The sequence below is a fragment of the Athene noctua genome, chromosome 1 (genome assembly GCF_965140245.1).
Source record: "Athene noctua chromosome 1, bAthNoc1.hap1.1, whole genome shotgun sequence".
Classification (NCBI taxonomy): Eukaryota; Metazoa; Chordata; class Aves; order Strigiformes; family Strigidae; genus Athene; species Athene noctua.
In genome coordinates this window covers 53,424,670-53,445,348 of record NC_134037.1, presented here as the reverse complement: position 1 = coordinate 53,445,348, position 20,679 = coordinate 53,424,670, and the positions used below count along the sequence as shown (strand labels likewise).

Below are 20,679 nucleotides of genomic sequence, written 5' to 3'. Positions count from 1 at the left end.
CGCCGGTCCCGCCGCCGGTCCCGCCTCCCGCCCGCACCAGCCGCCCCCGGCAGGAGGCGGGAGTGAGGCGCCTGCCTCGGCGACTGTGGGGCAGTGGGACGGGATGGGACGGGCCAGGCGGCCCGTGGCGGCGGAGACCATAGTGTGGCAGGGCCGGGAGTCGCGGCGGCGCGGAGGGCTCTGGGCAAGGTGAAGCCCGGCTGGGCTGGAGGCCGAGGTCGGGCTAAAATGCGGGGCTGTGGGAGCGGGAGGAGGGGCGGGAGGAGGAATGGCAGGCCGGCGGGCGGAGAGCGCCCCAGCCCCGGGCGGGGCGGCTGCGTCAGGAAGCGGCTTCCAGGGCCCGAGCAACTCTGCTCAGCAGGCTTCGTGTCCTTCCTTCCCCCTGTCCGCCCGCTGCGAGCCCTGCCGTACCCCGCTGGCCTCCTGCCGCGCTGTGTCGCCTGGACTCGAGCTTTCCGCCACCCGTGAGGTTTTCCACAGGGGCAGCACTTTGCTAGAGTCACACCACGTTCTCAACCCTCGTTTTCCAGGTTGAACCAGGCGTATCATCCCTGCCAGACAGACTCCTCATTTCCCTCTCAATTCTAGTAGCCCACCTGTGCCACTCGTCTCCCTTCCTGTGTGTTAGCCTTATATGCGCCGGTGCAGATTAAACCTTGACAGTCCCTTCTTCGGTGGAAGAAAGGGAAGTGGTTTGCTTTGTGCGTTTTTAAGTTGTATTTGCTTTTTTTCATGGCTTGATGTTTTCATCATGCCTGATGTTTTCTGGTTATCTTACCAGATTCGAATGCACTCCTGTCTGATTTCCATCTGTTAAGGATTTCCGTGATAACCTGTTAATTTATTTCTTTGTAAGTACAGACGTTGCACTCCATAATCCTCAGTCTCATACTGGTTTTTGTAATTTAATTCTCCCTTGTTTTCCTTCTGTATGCTTGGTTTCTGATTTTGTACCAAAAGTGTCTTCCTACTCATTGTGTCAGTGCCATTAGTTAAAATGTTAAATAAAAACTGATCCCGGGGGAGTTCATTGTAGCTTTTTTTCCAGCCTTAGCCTCCATTTTAGCATTTAATAATGTCCAGATACGTAGAAAAATCACTGATCTTAAACATATCAGGTAACTTTAGCAGGATTTTTCATTGGGACGCCAGCATTAGGCTTCATGTCATTTTCTGTTAAGCTTCATGTTTTTAATTATTCTTTTCTTAGAGTTTTTTTTTAAAATATTTCACACTGCAGTGGTAAGAACAGCCTATATATTTGGATTAGTTCTAAATACAGAAAAGGATGCTGAAGCATGTTATCTTTTAGTGAGGCAACTTGCAAAGGCTTGAATTTTGACTGCAGAAGATGATAGCTGTGGAACAGATGTTTGGTATATTATTACAGGTGTTAATTATTGGATATTTTAAAATAATAATTTGTATCATTTGCTTAACGTGGGCAACTGTATTTAAGAGTTTTAGAAAATAACAAAAATAAGTTTTTGAGTATTTGATTTCATGTTCTGCCACTAGAAGGAGATAGATAAATAAAATTATTCTTGGAGAGTTTGTTCAACATTTCTGTGAGATGTTTTTAATGAGCTTCTAACTTTTAAAACTGTATGTTAATGTTGGTGACTTTAGCTAGTTGATCTTGTGCTGTATAATATGAGTACATGTGTAGTAAACCCAGTATTTGAATAGTTCTTAACTCCTGGTTTCTATTTATTAAATAACTGTATTTGGCAATTACATTTTTGCACCAGGTCTTCCCATCTTTAGATACATTTTTTGTTGTTTTAAAAAAGTTCTGCCTGAATAAAGCAGAATAAACTCTCTAATCTGAATATATATTTAAAAATTTTCAGAACTGACAGTGCTTCTGTAATGTTACATTAATACCGTCATTCTCTTTTTATAGATGGGAGGAGGTTAAGTGACTTAAATAAAACTACAGAAAGCTCTTAAAAGAACATAAATGTGTGCCAGATCAGCCTGTGTAAGTCCTAGACTGACATAAACTGCTGATTAAGGAGTCAGCACATTTGTTTGCTTTTATACCAGCCTAAGTGTCATGTAGTATGCAGGGTCATCTCAGTCTCCTAGTTATCATGAGTCAGGGCATGTAGTTGGATGATGGGAAATTTTTGGTGCGTTAGTGCCAAATGTATTTTAAAAGAGACTACCTCACTGTCAGGCTAGACTTGCCATGAGCATTAGTGGTTTGCCTTGGTCTATCATATCTTGGCATGAGTATTTCAACAACTTATCTCTTAAAAGAGGCTGTCCTCAGAGTCTGCCAGGGAGATTGAGCTGCTTGATGAGATAAATATGGAAAGACATGCTTTGAGGATCCAGGTTTTGGGTTTCTGAGGCCTCAGCTAACAATCCTGTCAGTGCTTAAGCAGATTTATGTGTGCACGCTGCCAGAGGAAAGTACCTAGGTGGCAGTTAGGTCAGTTTGAGTCAGTGACAACCAAATGGTAAATTTAAAATAAATTATCATGTTTGAAATCTACATATGTAATATGTGTGCACTAGTTTCAGTGAGTTCACTTGCGATTTAAGCATATTAATTAATATTTTATTTTGGGCCCTGTAGTTTGCAAATTTTAGTTGTGAAAGTTCATAAATTAGAGACTTGGACTATCTATTTTAGCAAGTAAACCTTACTGCAGTTAAGGTACATTACAGGAGATCAGAAAAAGCTCACTGAAACACATCATGAATGAATTCTGGCTTTCTACTTTGTCTCATTTTTCCATTTTCTTTTGATTTTTACCTTCACGCTCGGAATTCTCTCTCAATCCTTTTGCAGAATGCAATCATCCTTTCTCCATTCCCTCCTGAACACTTAATTTGTGAGGCCAGGACACTAGTCTGTCTAAGTAAAAGGTTAAATGTTTTGTAAAAACACAGGATAAGATAGACTCTTTGTTTAAGTTCTTGAGTTTTGTCTGTCTGTCTGTTTAGACTGTGAGTGCCTCTGGTTGAAAACCAGATATGGTATTATATAGTGAAAACCCACAAAATTTAGTATTAAAAAAATTATAATAAATTGTATGTGCGTGTGTATATACACACACTGTACATACGGTTTATGTATCTGTACTATTTGCTGAATCGACTGCCTCAGGAGAAGGGTGTTGTAGTTTCTAGGCTTAGTTTAAATTGGAAGTGTGTCTAAAATTGATGATGTGACAAAAGGTGATTGCCTATGAATATCAGAAGAGACTCCTCAGTAAAACGTTATCATGTGGAATGGCTAAATGTAATAATACAGTGTGGTAAGGTGCTGAGAGATACAGAAGAAAGCTTGTAAGTGTGTATTTTTGGCTCTAGCCAGAGTTACAGAAGGTAAATCAGCCCCAGGACAAAGGTAATTTGCTGATAGTATTACAGTGTATGATTTCCATTTCCCTGAAGCTACATTGCTGAGCCTCTTCAGTTAGGAATTTGCAAGCCAAACCAGTGCCAGAAAAAACCCCCAAAAAAACAAAAAACCCACAACCCTGCTGGATTCCTTTGCATCTGTGCCTTTGTCTTTTCAAAAAGCTCCTAAAAGATTATGTAAGAAAATCCGAGCAACCCTGTTAGACAAAGCACAGTCAGAGAAGAGTAGGGTAAAGTAAGGGGTGCTTTATTTCCACAGTGCTTATTCTGTTTATTATGTCTAGTCTATGGAGTGAGGTACAGTACAGTAGGAGGGAGGGAAGGAAGTTTAGTGAAGGAGACCTTTCTGTTCTACCAGTTCTTAATCTAGATGGTCTCACTTCAGTTATTTTGGAATGAGCATAGTAAGAGGAGGGAGAAGAGGAGCTGGGAGGGAGACTCAGGCATAGGTGATCCTACAGTAGTTTGCTGGGCTTCTGCTTCACACTCCACAGCTGGAGTCAGATGCCAGCATATTAGATTAAAGGAGGAGTTAGATCTTCCCTGAGTTCTGTGCTCAGGAGTCTGGAGGCTTCATGCCAGTCTCGGTGTCATAGACCCAGTTGTTATACAAGGCAGTTAGTCTGCCCAGGTGCTTGTTACCTGGCTTCTGCTTCCCCAGCCTCTTCCATTTCATTTCTACAGACACTCAGAGTGAGGCCTGTCATGGTAGGAGCAGGGAAGGTTGAGTAGCAGCATGAGAGAGCATCCTATCACCCACTGCATCTCATCTGTGAAAGCGGAATTGAGCTGGGAAGGGCTGAGGAAAGAGGTAAAGTGAGGCAGGCAAGGGTGGATGGTGCTTGCTGAGAACCCTCTTACACCTGCCTTGTATGTGCATACAGTGCAAACAGCACCACTTCTGCTGCTCCCCCAGAGCACGCCGTCTTGTACGGGAGAAGAAGCGTGGAAGAGTGTTCTCTCCTGCTTCCTGGGCTGAGGTAGCAGATGAGAGAAGTTAAGAGCAGGAGAAACTTAGGATAAATTGTTTAGTATTCCTTTTAAAAAATAACTGAGAAACCATGTGTATCTTAGCCTCCCAAATTCTCCTTCTGGATAGATATTATTAACTTGTTCCCTATGTAGCCCCTTAAAATCTTTCTTGAAGATCCATGCTGTGTACCGATTCAGTGGCTGAGACAGTGGATTTCACAGAGCTGTTCTTTGTCTTATTGGACTAGGTGGCTTTGAACTAAAGATGGTGTGCTTAGAATTGTTTCAGCTGAACATGCTACTGCCTCCAGCTTCTGCCACTGCCAGACAACAGGAAGATATCACTCCTAATCTGGTAGTTCATTTTAAACCACACATTTACATTTTTAAAGCCAAGCAATAGCCTCTGAGATTACAGAATGGTTGAAGTTGGAAGGGACCTCTGGAAGTCATCTGGTCCAGCTCCCCTACTCAGGCAGGGCCACCTACAGATGGTTGCCCAGGACCATGACCAATGGCTTTTGAATATCTCCAAGGATGGAGACTCCACGACCTCTCTGGGCAACAGTGCTCAGTCACCCTCACAGTGAAAAAGTGTTTCCTGATGTTCAGAGAGAACCTCCTGTGTTTCAGTTTGTGTCCATTGGCTCTGGTCCTGTCACTGGGCATCACTGAGAAGAGCCCAGCTCCCTCCTCTTTGCACCCTCTCTTTGGTTATTTGTGTATATTGATAAGATCCTTCTTGAGCCTTCTCTAGGCTGAACAGTCCCAGCTCTAAACCTTTCCTCATATGTCAGGTGCTCCAGTCACATCTTCGTGGCCCTTCACTGGGCTCTCTCCAGCATGTACCCCTCTCTTTTGTACTGGGAAGCTCAGAACTGGGTGCTATGAAGAATTAGTCACTATGTCGACCCTACTCTTAAACACCTCCAGGGATGGGGACTCCACCACCTCCCTGGGCAGCCCATTCCAACACCGAACAACCCCTTCTGTAAAGAAATGCTTCCTAATATCCAGTCTAAACCTTCCCTGGTGCAATTGGAGGCCATTACCTCTTGTCCTATCGCTTATTACTTGGTTAAAGAGACTCATCCCCAGCTCTCTGCAGCCTCCTTTCAGGGAGCTGTAGAGGGCGATGAGGTCTCCCCTCAGCCTCCTCTTCTCCAGACTAAACACCCCCAGTTCCCTCAGCCGCTCCCCGTACGACCTGTGCTCCAGACCCTTGACCAGCTTCGTTGCCCTTCTCTGGACACGCTCGAGTCATTCAATGTCCTTTTTGTAGTGAGGGGCCCAAAACTGAACACAGGAATCGAGGGGCGGCCTCACCAGTGCCGAGTACAGGGCTCAGATCCCTTCCCTGTCCCTGCTGGCCACGCTATTGCTGACACAAGCCAGGATGCCATTGGCCTTCTTGGCCACCTGGGCACACTGCTGGCTCCTGTTCAGCCGGCTGTCAATCAACACCCCCAGGTCCCTCTCTGACTGGCAGCTCTCCAGCCACTCCTCCCCAAGCCTGTAGCGCTGCTGGGGGTTGTTGGTTCTGTATCCGCATGTGGGAGGAATGCGCCTTCTCGTCTATGAGTGATGGGGCAGGAGGAGAATGGTGTGGCAGAGCTGAGAACTGCTGAAGTGTCCTGCATGGAGTCCTAAAACTGGGATCCCTCCCAGTAAAAAAACTTGGCAGGTGGCAATCTTATGAAGCAGGTGGTAACAAATAGGGAGTAAATTATGTTACTTGTTATCCAGCTGGATCAGAAGGCGATGTCTATCTATAGAATTGACTTGCTAATTTATGAAATGTTAATGTTTGGAATCTTTTACATGGCCTCAGATTATTTGGCATCAGTTGTGTGAGATACCAAGATGTAAATTCTTATGCCTGTTGAGCTGAAAGCCATTGAATGCCCTTGACTTCAAAGGTCACTGGGAATACTCATTATTTTTCAGGGCCAAGATCTTATTTAATCTCAGATGGCCTGTCTGTATTTGTTTAAAATATGTTTAAACCAAACTGATATAAAAGGTATTTGGATTTTTTTTTGCATACAATTATGTAAAAGCTGAAGGTTATTTCTGTTTCATATTTCTTTACTGATTTTGATCAATGCTCCCAGGGCTTACTTTTTATTAAAATGAAATATTTTTATTGAATCGTGCTTTGTTTTCCTTGTACATGAGCACTGTTTTGCTTGTTAGTGAAGTGGTGTTAAAAGCCTTTTTTTACACACCTCAAGAACTGCCAAAGTGGTTTGCAGTGCAGGAAATAAAAAATACTTATTAGTCAATCTGCATCAGAAACATCAGAGTCTTAATTCAGTAGGCTTTTATTGAGGTGTAACTTGGCAGCAAATTGGAATTCCTAGGAGTTTAGGGCCTTTGCAGGAATGCCCACTGACCTTCGGAAAGTGTTTATCACCCAGTATAAAAAGTAAGAATCATATTGCCGAAGCCTGAGGTTAAATGATATATGAATTTGTTTTTCTTACTGTGATATTACAAGGTGTTAGAATGTTGCTTTTTCAATGTTAGTTCATACTATGTGGGTGAAATGATAAATGCATTCTGTATCTTCAACGAACAGGACAGAACTGACAGAAGTGAGGTAGGAAATAGTGAAGAGTAGTCGAACAAATGTGTCCAGTTGTACAACCAACAGAAGGATGCACTGGCTCAGTTATCTCTGAATGCGTCTCTAAGTACTAAAAATCTATTGCTCCATAAACACCAACCCCACCCCCCACCCCCCAATCCAGAGAAAGAGAGTAAGAATAGCTCGTTTAAATTGGGACAATGCAATACTGTGCATGTTAGACATTTGAGGGAAGGAGGGTAAACACTATAATGCCAGTGTATAAATTATGTAGGGAAGGTGAAAACAGCCTTTTGCACTGCTACAGGATCGTGAGTCAAATCAGAGTTTAAATATATCTTTAAAAACAAGTAATGTACAACTTATATGAATTGTAAATAGGAAACACATCTTGTTAGGGCTGTAGCGTTTAGATGGTGGCAATCACTTCCTGATAAGGAAAATCAGACACTGTAAAAGCAGAAAACAAAAAAGAAAATATTGTCTAAGTAGTCTTGAGTATTCTAGGTAAACGTCATACTGATTGGAGTCAGAAGACTAACATTCTTGGTGTCATAAATTTTAGGCTTCTTGGAGTGACTGGTGAAGGAACCTACAGGATAGAAACTAACTCCAGACTTGGTTCTTGTGCATGATCAGCTTCAAACTCTTTTTATGAAAGAAATGGTGATCTTAATGTACTTAATGCTCTGGCACCAAGATAAAGATCTGTTTCCATTAGAGTGCTGCAGACTGTGGCTCTTAAAGGAATCTAAGCTGCTAAGGAATAAGAAGGTGTTCTTATGGATTGATTAACGGTGGGAAACAAAGGGTAAGAGAAAATGGTCTGTTTTCAAAATGAAGGAAGATCCTTAGTGGATTTCCATGTGAACTTGTAGCGTTAAATATATTCCTGATTTTTTTTTTTTTTTTTTTTTTAAGTGGTAGAAACTGAGGTAGTGAATTTGGATGATGATACGGTGTTTTCAGGGTTGTAAAAATGAAAGCCTGATGTGAAGATTAGCACATGAATGACTGGATGGTAAAATGGCAGGTGAATTACAACCATTATTTGGCTAAGGAGCTCCTGAGCCAAAGATTGCTGAAGACTGAGGAGATTGACAAAGTGGAATACCTTTGCATGCTAGTCCTGCCTGTTCTTCTGTTCTTTTCCAGGCATTCGCTATAGGCTGATTTAGGTGACAAGGGGACTGGCTAGGTGGATCTTTGATCTAGCTCAGTGTGTGGTTGTTTTGGGCTCTTAAAATTTGGTTCAGTATGACAAACCAAACAGGTTGTAAACCTGTTAGATTCCTTTCCAAAGTTTGTAAAGGCAAAAGTTTACATGAAATCCATGGGAGACTGGGCAAATACTTGAAGGAGGGAGCCACTGGGGGTAATAAAATGGGCAAATCATCAGGCTGAGGACATCAGCTGAGCTGACAACAGTTGGGAGTACACCGTAATATACTTGTGTTCTTCACTAGGTGGCCACTGCTGCAGACAGCATACTGAGCTAGCTAGACCCAAAAGTTGAACCCTAAATTCTGTTTAGTAGTGTCATTTTTCATTCCAGCTGTTTAATCGAACTGTCTCTTGTACAGAAGCAGAGGAATATAACACACTAGATAAATCACAGCAGATGACAGAACTGGAAGTGGAAATCCCTGTGAAGATCCTATTGTCAGTTAACATACCATGACATTTGGTGTGCTTACAGTTACTGCTTTTACTCATGAAGGCATCAGTACCTGAAAAGGCTGTTACTGAGCTCTTTAGGAATTCTGTGTAGGAAGACTGTGAAAAACACTGTTGTGAATTACTTTTAAGCCTTTAAAGCTATTGGAAAAGCAATTCTGAGGAATTGCTTTGGCTTGGTCTGACGCAAACCAGTGCACTGACCCACTGACAGTGTGTCTTGCCTCTGTTTTCAAGAAGGAAGGGTAATGAATGGGCAAGAAGGACCGGAATCTTTGTCAAAGCACACTTAACGTTTCCACTGCTTGAGGAATGCTGTTCAGAAATGCCAAGCAAAAAGCTGAAGGAAGGAAATTGTCATGGTTAACCACATTTCTTCAGTAGCTATTACTTTCCTGTTTTGCCTCATTGTTTGATAGATAATGTATTTGGAAAGCAAGGCAACTAATGGAACATGATAGTCTTTCCCATGACAGTTGGATCTTTTAAAATGTTTTACATGTATTGCTGTTTTAAGAGGAGAGTAATTCCTTTAAAAGTGACAATGGAAATGACAAGGTCACATGTATTAGATGGCAGTGTAGCAGCATTCTAGAGAGGATCAGTTTCTTGCCACAGGACAAGATGTGTATTTTTATATGTATTTTCAATAATAATGATCAAGAAATTAAAAATAAAGCAAGTTAATGGATCTGCTTAGGTTTTTTAAGTTGGTTTAAAGACATGCTTAAGAGCCACACTGTTGTGGCTATGTTGACATAAACACTGCCATATTCCTGTGAGATTTTGTTGCTTCATTTCCAATATGGTTTGTATTATGTAATTGAAGTGCAATTATTTGGAGAACCAATTCTTATAAATAGCTTTTGTTACAGCACACAATGCCTGGGGTCATTTGAGGGTATATCTACATGGACGGGTGCAGACAGTGATGCGTTTGCTCTTCCTGTGCCCTGAACCAGCCAGCTGGGAGCCAGCTCCAGTGTAGCAGCTGTGTAGCTGCAAGCTGTGTGTTGCAGAGCCTGAGTTAATAAGGCTGGCTGCGAGGCAGGATATATTAGCTAGGGCTCAGAACTGTGCTAATGTGGCCACAGGATTTCTGGAAAGAAGCTGGTCTTATGTCCAGCTGGCTCAAAGTGTGAATAGAGCAAGGCATGACTGTGTCTGTTTGTAAGCCAGTCAGAAATGCAGGTCAGGAGATGAAGTTTTAAGAGAATTTCTCTGTATTTCTATAGCTGCAATCAATAAAGTTTTTTCCTTTATTTTTTTAAAAAAAGTCAATGCTGACAGTTGCCTCATTTAGTTTACAGTAAGCTCACGATATTTTCAATGTTTAGGAATGTACACTTTTGATTTCTAAACTATACCAAAACAGATTCTTTTTTTAAAAGAATATTTTTTCCCCCTAGAAAAGCAGATGAACAATCTTTTAAAAAAACAAAGATCTATTAGCCTTAAGGCTTAAAGGCCTTACCATCCTTTATTACATACATCTGCAGGGAAGCATAGCTGTTTTTTCCCAGGAAGCAAATGAGAGAGGGAGATAAAAAGCCTAGATTCCAAATTGGACCTAGGCAGCTCTGGAGGGAGTTATTAGCTGTCTGAAAATGCCTCAGCGGTACTTACTGTTGATTTTTTTTTGCTGTTGTAAAGATCTGCTCTGAGAAGAATTTATACCTTCTCTTGTGGCTTTCTGAATAGTGGATAGACTTGAGCCACTCTATACAAGTCTATAATGAAAATGGAGAATATTGAATTCTGCTAGCCTTGGCCTTTTTAGCTCTCTTTATTTGTTCTCTTGGAGATTCTGAAGGCATGTTGTTTACACTTAGGATCATCTTTTACAGTCAGCAGCAACACACATATATTATACACTCTGCACATAATTAATTTAGGACTTTATTTTCCTATTTCTGTTCTTACAGGCATGTGTTGTATTTGTACTACGTCTCCAGTGGGTGAGCGTCTAATACCTTCTTTTGCAACTATTTTTGTAACTTTTTATTGCAGTTCTTGCAGTCTTAAATAGGTTAAAATATATACGCTGAATGGTGACTGATGCTAAAGTACATTCACCTGAGCATGTGTTACATGAGTTTTAAAAAAAAGATTGCTATTAAGCACCACTTCATCTTCCAGGGCCTTCACACTGGAATTGAGCAACAGGATTACAGGAGATGAGAGAAGATGCCTGTAAGTTTATACTGTCGTATCTGTATTTTGATCCTGATATTATTGCTTTACCTTCCTTAGAGAATTGAACATGACCTTCCAAATGTCAGACTTGAACATATTAGCTGTAAGGTCTGTCATTATTGTCTATCATGGGCTCAGGATTTCCCTGCAAAGAAGTAAGAGATTTCTGTTTTAACAAATAGAAGTTTATGTTGGCATTTAGATACATATGTTCTTTTGAAAAAAACACCATATACCATTTTTAAGATACCAAAATAGTTTATTTTTGAAGAGGGCAGTTTTTGAAAAGTTTCTATGGTAAAACCCATGATATTTTGTCTTTAAGCAACAGTTACATAATATAGTACACTTCCACTATGCATGAAAGCATGTTCAGTCACTTGGAAGCAGAAAAGTTTTTCCCATTGTGGAAGCTACAGAGTACTACCTTAGACTTGCTCTCCCTCATATTCAGCGAGTTAAAACACATAATAATGTACAACTGGCACCACCTCAGTTTCGTTAAGCTCATTCAGCCATCACTGTTCTGGAAACCAGAAAAGGCAAGGCAAAACATTACAAGCATTACAAATACCCTTCTGTCATCTTCATTTTGGGAGCAAGCCAGATGGAAAGATTCTGATGATACCATTCCAGCTTTGGACTGGTCTGGGCAAGGGATTGTGTGTTTGGCAAGAGGTACAGAATGGCCAGATCTGGCATTGCTAGCAAGAGCAGTGGTTACTGCCAACATCTCTCCTCTTTCAGTTTCTCTAATAAGCTCAGAATTAGCAGGCAACAGCCCTGAGATTGTGACTAGAAGCAACAAATAATTTTCTCTCTTGCCGCCTTCTATGCTATTCCAATCAGCTCTTCCTTCCATCTTAGCAGATACACACAGTGACCAGCAGTAAATGATTCATTTAGTTGGCTTTGCTGCTTCTTTGGAATTTCCCAACTACATCCTTTTTTCCAGGAAGTGTTCTCAAGAATTTTAGAAACTATAAAACTAATCCTAGTACAACACTTAAACAAGAGATACTATGATGAGTATTTTGACTGCTGGAGATGGCTAAAAACCTCAAAAATTAAACCTCTACATCTTTAGGCTGGTGACTTTAATCAATGTTGGTTTTGTTACTCAGAAGAGGGTGAGTAGTTCAGATCTCTTGACCTAATTTAGGGTACATATATTTATTCTTATGTAGCTTTAAGATTGTCTTATCAAAAGAATCCTCATTAAATTACTAATGAAGGATCGCTTCAGTCAGCCTCTGCATGTTACCACCTTTTCTAACATTCTAGTTGCCACTGATGCTTCTGTCAAGTGAAGTAAAATATCCTTCCTTCCATACTTATAACCGGTTTAGAAGATCATGAAAAAGAGTAAGGACTTTTCTTACTACAGGCAGTCCTACTGGCTCACTACAAGTCCAAGTTTCAGGATGAAGACCTGTAGGGCACATCTTACTCCCATTTGGTCCTCAAAGAGTTTAAGCAGGCAGTTATCCATCTTCCTGGGTGGTTTCAGATGATGTCAGATTTAGCTGTATTCCAGGATGCTTATCAGTACAGTAAAACCCTGCGTGTCTTTTTGGATTGCATGGCAATTTATGATTTGTGCTGTGTTGTTCCTAGGGTGCTTGGCTGCATTCAGCGTATTCTTTAAGGGGAAGATGCACGCGATATTTGTATTCTCATCAGCATACAAGCAATCATTCCTCAGATTCCTAGAGGGTCCCTGTGGTGGTGGAAGGAATGAGCCAGTATCTGCAAAAAAGCCTAACTTCAAATCTTTCCATTCCGTCTCAGGATGCATAAAAATATATCTTTCTGCAGAAGGATAAAGGTCCATTAAGAAATTGTACAGGATGTTCTTGAAGTAACAGAAACTTCAGATCCCACTCACTGTCTCGGAGCTCAGGCTCTATTGCTAGAGGGCAATTTGGTTAGATTTGCAGATGGAGTGATCAAAATAAAGTGCCTTCAGAAGCTTGAACTGTCTTGACAATTAAGGATTAAAAAAAAAACAAAACCTTGAGGAACTGTTACAAAAATGGTATTCTATAATTGTATGTTTGTTGATCGTTTGCTTATTTATATATAAATACATACAGGTGTATACTTTGTATCTAAAGTATGTATTACATGTGGAATACAGAGATTGTATTAATTTCTTGAGTCACCATCACATAAACTGAAAAAATAGAATATTTTGAGAGATTCAGTATGTACTGACCATCTGTTTCTGTAACCATATTTTTTTGTGATTTGATTCCCTTTTCCCATTTTTTTTTTAAATTCCCTAGGGATTTGTATACACTACTTGAAAAACAGTATACAGAGTCCTGTTTCTCTGAACACAGAAGGAATAAAGTTGGAGACTTAACCTTGCTCAGAGTTTTCACTCTTTTTCAGTTAGCACTCAACCTAATATCTTATCAATATACTTTTCTTTCAAGAGTCATATTCTTAGCCCTTCTGTGACCACTCTCTGTTCCTTCTGTATACATTCCTGTGTTAGTTCATGTACACATAAATACACACCAAGCAGTACCCTCCACTCACACCCTTCTGATTTCTGAAGAGATTCATATATGTGTTTATTTCAGAAAATGACATATTTTGAGAACGCTTGACCTGGACAAGCAGTGGTTGTAATTATACAGAGACTTCAACAAATTGTAACCAAATGTATAACGTGCTTTGCTTAAAAATAATACTAGCATGTTTCTCTAGCATATAATGAAGTTATTTATGTTATAGATGAGGTGCTCTCCTGCCTTTGCCTGATTGAGATCTATAAGATGAGGAAACAAATGTAATTTATAGGTCAGCTTTTACAATAAAATCCTATAGTTAAGTTTTCTTACTGTAAGCAACTGAGAAGTGGATCAATGAGATGGCAGTTGTCCAAATGTAGTAGGAGTAACTAAGGATTACAGTTCTTTAAAAAGGTGTTAAGGCAGTTTTATGAAAGCTGGTTTAAACATGTGATTTCTATGTGACTCTGTAGTATTTTCTTTCTGAAAAATAAAAATAGATAGCTTTTTCCAGTAGCTGATTCATTTCTTACCTACTGCTTGACATAGTAATATGAGGACTTGAAGAGAAAATCACTGGTGTGTAACTTCTTGTCTGCTGAGCCTTTCTGGGTGGTCTGCATAGTTTAAATATTTCAGGAATGAAGTATTTAAGAGATTACAATGTTAAGGGAGCAGGTAATCAAAAAACATATATTCCTGCTATGTAGCAACACACTAAATGCAAGAGTTGAAAGGCACAAATATAAATTGTTCACCTTTTTATGTTATGGCACTTAACAACAGAGTACAGCTGCAAATAAACTTTTTACTAAGCTTAAAACTAGAATATTAAAACCTATAAATTTACATTTGATTATCTGCCTAAAAACAGTGAAAGCACAACAGAACAAGTGAAATGCTAACATTAAAACCAATATTGATCATAGAAGAGACAATTACAACTATGGCTGTTTGTTTTCACTAGTCCCGTCAGCTTCATGCTCGGTATCCTTCAGTTGTAGCTTCAGCAATTACCCCCTGAAGCCTCTGTAGCTTTGTCTTGTTCTCATATATGCCAGCTTTCACTACAGCACACTATGTAAAATAGATAGCTTCTGTAAGGGGAACGTGTAATTTTCCTTATCTTATTTTTCTGGGTTTTTTTCCCCACCCATAGTAATGTATTTCACAACAGTCTGGAGGAATAAATAAAGTAGGTATTTACATCAGCAACTCTATCAACACTTTTTGTATCAGGTTTTCACTCTAAGTAAAATTTGAGAATTAGAAACTATAAAATGTTAGATATTCAGACAAGAAAGAAACCCAACTTCTGCAGTATCTGAATGTGTCTATAAAATACATGTCTGTAAGAACCCGTAAAACTGGCAAATTTGGGCTACAAGAGAGATGGTTTGGGCAGAGTGTCCCATCTATAACCTACCTAATAATGTGGGTTTAGGCAATATGCAGCATATAAAAGAACACAAATCTCAAAGTCTAGTCAAATGAACGTACGATGAGTACTCCTTAAAATACATGCCTTGCAGGATATTGTAACAGTATTGGGAATGCTGAATAAAAACACATTCTTTCCTCTATTCTCAGATAATGCTTTAGAACAGCATAATGAAATAAAAACGGGAGAGAGACATCTTTAACAAAGAGAAGACAGTGAGTTTGGAGGGGGCTACCATTAGAGAATAGCCCTCAAGGGCTTAGGCCCTCTGGTTAGTCTTAAGTTTCATCCTGAAATAGTGTGGAAAATGTATGTTACTGCTGTCTAGGCTGTGAAGAGATTCTGGCTGCAAGATAACCAGTGCAGCTAAGAAAGAATCTTAGTTAAGTATAGTCTTGTTTTCTCTACCTTTTTATAGCCTGGATGCTAACTTTGTAATTGGAAATCTGACCTTGTATTTGGCTAAATACTTTTGAACCTTGATCATGTGCTGTTAAAGATGAGTCTAGTGGAGCTGACAGACACACAGTAAGTTCTTTGAAAGAAACAAGTCCAAATCTAGGGACTGGAGGTGGCTGTAAAGCTACAGTGACTGGTGTGTTGATAGAACTGTCACGTGGTGCGTTTTAAAGAGTAACCTCTGGCAGGCACAGAGGCCAGTGCCTCTTCTGGAAGAAGCAGATGATGAAGAGGCACCATATTGCTCTAAGTTTATAAGCAAGAAAGATGGACTTGGAACTTTTTGTCTTGTTCGTTACACTTGCGTAACTCCTGAGCACAGTAGGACTGCACACACACACAAAAGAGGCTGGAATTTAGCCCTGTAACTGCAACTAACAACTGTTTAATCCTATGCTGGTTTTCTCTTGTCTTTGTATAGCATTGCTGGTGTATCAATTTTAACAGTGTAAAACAAGTATCAAATCCTTATTTTTGCCCATGAAGTAAGACAATGAATTTAACAGGTGGGAGTTAGACCTTGAATTTCTATGGCTACTTGGCAATCTCAAACCAGAACTCTGCACCTTTCTAATGTAGAGGCTTGTATCAATGTATCTGCAGTTATAAAGCAGCGATCATATACTGATCCACTTGCACAATTTCCTTTTAATTGTGAAATAAGGACACAATCACATTATAACAAAATACAAAAAATGTTCTCAAAAAGATGATATAATATGCAATTGCATAACAGCTATGCTGTAGCTTAGCTGTGTTAGTGGCTCAACTTGATGATTCTTAAAGGTCCCTTCCAACTTGAGATATTCTATTCTACAATTCAGTAGACATTTAAGTGGCTAAATAAAATTAATAGTAATTCTATCAGTTTATTCACTCTCTAAGTCAAAAAGCTGTTATTTTTTAGGATGGAAAACTGAATATGAGCCAGCAATGTGCACTTACAGCCCAGAAAGCCAACTGTGTCCTGGGCTGCATCAAGAGAAGTGTGGCCAGCAGGTCAAGGGAGGTGATTCTCCCACTCTACTCTGCTCTTGTGAGACCCCACCTGGAGTATTGTGTCCAGCCCTGGGACCCCCAACATAAGGACATGGACCTGTTGGACCAGGTCCAGAGGAGGCCATGAAGATGATCAGGGGCTGGAGCACCCCCATTACAAGGACGGGCTGAGAGATTTGGGGTTGTTCAGCCTGGAGAAGAGAAGGCTCCAGGGAGACCTTACAGCAGCCTTCCAGTACTTCAAGGGGGCTACAGGAAAGATGGGCAGGGACTATTTATCAGGGAGTATAGGGATAGGATGAGGGGCAATGGTTTTAAAGGGTAATATTAGATATAATCTAAATCTAGATTTTTTTTGCTTCTGCTCAAATGGATGCAGAGAATCGGAAAGCATAGATAGGTATGTGCGTACATCTGGGTGTGGTTTGTCTGTCATGCATATGCCTTAGGGTTTTGCATCGGAGTAATCTTCTCACTACCCTAGTGAAAAGATTAACTAACCCACACTGCTGCTTATGAGTGTACAGTCCTTGATGGGCCAGCAAGTGCATATTTACACAAAATTTACTCAACGGGTGATACTTGAGTCCATTACATTACATGTGACAGTTTATTGAGCAAAATCGGTAGTGCAGGAATATTTTGAAAATCAGATGGATTCCTAAGGCTTTCTGAGGTCAAAATAATTTTTCCTAAATATATAAAACTTCAAATGTTGCTAATTAAAAATTAAACATCATTGCAAGTCAACCAATATTAGGTTACATATTGCAGATAGTCTGATAGTTGTACCTGAATTCCAGTTTATTGCAATTAAGTTTCTGGAACTCTTTAAGAGCAAGCAAAACATAATTCAGTGGATAGCAGGGAAGGAGGGGAGGAAGAAAAAGTTGCACTTTGTGTCCTAGGTGGCATTTAAGACTATAGTAGCCTGTGAGCTGCTAAATGAATGGGTATCAGTCACAGAACATGTTGCTCCCTCCTTAGCACATCTGAAAAGGTCACTAAGGATCCAATTTGACTTCTCTCAGGGATAACTGGGTTTGCACTGAGCACCAGGAACCTTGTACTGGCACACTTACTCATTCCAGACTTAAACAACAGTTCTAGTGCATGTCTTCAGATGGGCAGATGCCTTGGCATGATATTTTGAAATATTAAAACAAATTTAGAACTGACACAATCAATATAATCCTCAATCTAGAAAAAGATATGTGGGGAAGATAACAGCAATGCTATAAATTACATCATTTAAAGTTAGGGATTAGGTAAAGCATGCACATTGGGAGCTAAGTAATAGCAGAATTGTGGTTCATGTTCTGGCTAATCCAGGAATGAAAAATGATGAGATTATGGTATTCATGTGAATTTGTTCTGAAATGTGATTTCACATATTGTACTTGTATGCATATATTTAAAATTAATAGCAGTTACCCAAGGCAGAACTAAGCGTATTACAGATAATGTAAAATTTGTATCAAGATATGACTGTCAGGCAGCTGCAGAAGTAAAATTCTCTAGGGCCTGCTTCATTTTAATTTTATTTAACATATCAGCAGCTCTGGTATTGTAAGTACTATGTATAACAAGAAATAGAAAAAAAATTGAGGTTAACTTGAAATTTGGCTAAACCTTGTTTTCAGCAGTGCTTGTGGGTATGAAGTACACTAACAGCAAATACTATAAGCAATTTTTCCCCTAGTCCAATCTCCCCCAAAAAGCAGAGGCCTGTCTGAACCGTAAACAATATGCAGAATACCCCATTGACTACACCACCAGTAATTCCACAGTATGAAATGAAGCAGGATGAAGTGAAAGTGTAACTTAACCTGAAGTTAACTGTGTAACTGAAAGTCAAATGGAACAAATTGTCAGGAAATGCCTGTCTCAGCAGCTCTCTAATGAGAGCATTGTCTTCCAAGTCCTGGGCTGTAGGTACATTCACAGCACAGCTATGCAAGCATTTGAAGTTGGAATATTTTTTACTTACATGTATTTAAGAAATTGAGGTAATTGTCTGCATTCCTTCACATGTGAATCCTGTTCGCTTAGCTCCAGGTAGCTGAGTCAGCACAGTTCCTCAGTTGTTCATTAAATTTTCTACTGAATTGTCATTACTGTAGTTGCATGGGTGCTTAACAGGTCAGCACTGAAGGACCTGCTCTTTCTAGCCTTTGGCCACAGGCTCTACTTTAACATTTCAACAGGCTTCAGATTTACCATCATGTGTTTGGAAGCAATTTTTTTTTCCACCTCTAACACAGTTTTGGCTGTACAGCTTGGGAGGGAGTACTCCACAATTCTGGAACACATCCTCAGCATTGTTTCCAAGCCTTATTAGTGGAGTTGCTTTTAGGACTATCACTAGGGAAACCTGAGTTTACACCACTCCAGTTGAGAAGCATCAAGACTCCCTCGGCCAGCATGTAATCCTGCACCACCAAAGCAGCAGTGAGACAGTCAGCCAGTACCTGTTCCTAGAATGATCAGGCATTCAGATCCCAGTGCCAGCAGATTCATCTTTAGCATCAGTATATTAGGGCAGAGGCCTAGGGCTGGAACTCAGTGGCTTTTAAGGCCTATTCAAATGGCTTGAACACCAGCACTGGTGCCAGCAGCTCTATTTCTACCCTGTGTTGAACCTACATAGGGGGGTCCAGACACAAACCACCTTGCCCTCTTGCCTGACTAATCATGCTAGCTACAGTCTGCCCATCCCCACAGTCTTAAATGAGACCCTCCAGCTTTGCAACCACCAATATTCTCTTTCTTCCTCAGACTTTCAATTAGCTTCTATAAGCTTTGAACTCCTCTCCTTTTTCTGGAGTAACTGTGACCCCAGCACTCACCACTCCAGACTAAGCTCAAATACAGAAAAAGTCCACAAGAAACAGAAGGAAGGACAGGCTACCAAGGAGAAATAGAAAACATTTACTAGGCACAGAGACAAAACTAAACCAGCCAAGGTCACTTAAAAGTGATGAATCAAGCAGGTGACCTAAGACCAGAAAACAAACTGATATACCTCCTGAACCTCAGTCTTCGCTGAGGCAACCTCCTCTCAGACCACACAGGTCTCTGTTCATAGTAGTAGTCAGTGGAAATAGATGTGCTCACTGTAGTAGATCTGGTGGCATCAAGTTAGGGACTGTTAAATTGGACCTCACAAACCCACAAGACGGGATGGGATTCATCCGACAGTAGAGACCTACAGAAAGCCTTTCCTACCCCTTTAGAGTGGTTTTTTCACTGATTTATTCACAGAAATTAAGTGGACATGTGGACTTGCAGCCAGTTGTTTCTTCCCCTGGTTTACGAGAAATACAAGCATCTAACACAGCTAATGACTACAGCAAGCTTTGCATTTGTGCTGCTATAATGGATAGAACTATGTAGATACCATATTCTCCTGCGGTTATCAGCACCATTTATAAGAGAGAAAGGCTAGTGAAAGAAGTATTATTAAGAACATTCCTGAGGTGAAAAGTGAGAAGATGACAAGTAATTTTACAGGAAACCTGCCAACTTCAAAGCAAGTTAAAATACAACAAAAAATTACAATGAATCTTCAGTTTTTTGGAGGCAAGTCTAGAAAACAGTTCTTCAGAGGTAGGTTACTGCTAACTTGTCATAGCTGAGACTGTCAGACAAAATCTCTTGATGCTGTAAACCAGAATTTCTTTTCATAGAAGACTGACTTGGGCATTTTCAACAGTGTCAAGTACTTGAAATAACTAGGACAAGTTACTATTTAATACCCAAAGCACAATTCGAGAAGTATAACATGACAGAATAGGTTCTGGGTGACTAATGAAACCTGTATTGAGACATGAACAATTTAAATGTATTATGTCTTCAACACTAACACAAGTTTTCCCTACTTAGGTGACTTTGTGGGATGTCAGCACTGTTAGAGCTTTGCAGTTAACAGTTAAACTGCAGCTGCTGTTCCTGTAGGACTGATCACATAGAACTGAGGAAGTTTATGTTCACTGCATCTGCTTAGCAGTGACATTCCTAGCCACTAGTTTCTGATCTAGCTTACCATCCAGATTAAGTACATGCCTACTTTAATCCTGAGACAAACTTCACCTTGAACTCTCAAAGTCAGTCTAAGCTTAAGTACCATAAATGTATGCCAGAGTTTGTTATGTAAAACCAGAAAGTTGTCTTAATTCAGAGGAATATTTAAAATACTGCTGAATTTTTAAAATAGTGCTGAAGGAAAAAAAGACAGGTTAGAGGAAGACAGCAAATCTCAAAGCTGTGTGTGTTCATTTAGACAAACGTGTAGCCTTAAGAACAGCATAACATTTTCATTTGGCTTCCTTTGACATGCCATCTCATTTTAAACTACCAGCATGTTAACATTTGAGATGCATCCCCTACAAGGACAAAGTAAGGTAATTTAGGACAAGAAACACAAATCTTTCAGAATTAAACCA

At 40.2% G+C, this 20,679-nt stretch overlaps 1 long non-coding RNA gene across 3 annotated transcripts; it reads left to right on the top strand.

Moving 5' to 3' along the window:
• Positions 1–107: 107 nt before the first annotated feature.
• On the top strand, positions 108–20,583 carry LOC141956114 (uncharacterized). 3 transcript variants are annotated; one of them, XR_012632825.1, is made up of 3 exons: positions 108–217; positions 10,757–10,810; positions 12,431–20,583. It is a non-coding gene; the product is annotated as an uncharacterized LOC141956114 (long non-coding RNA). The 3 variants fall into 3 exon arrangements; XR_012632827.1 differs by having other exon boundaries at positions 113–189; XR_012632826.1 differs by lacking the exon at positions 108–217 and adding an exon at positions 277–851.
• Positions 20,584–20,679: the final 96 nt, after the last annotated feature.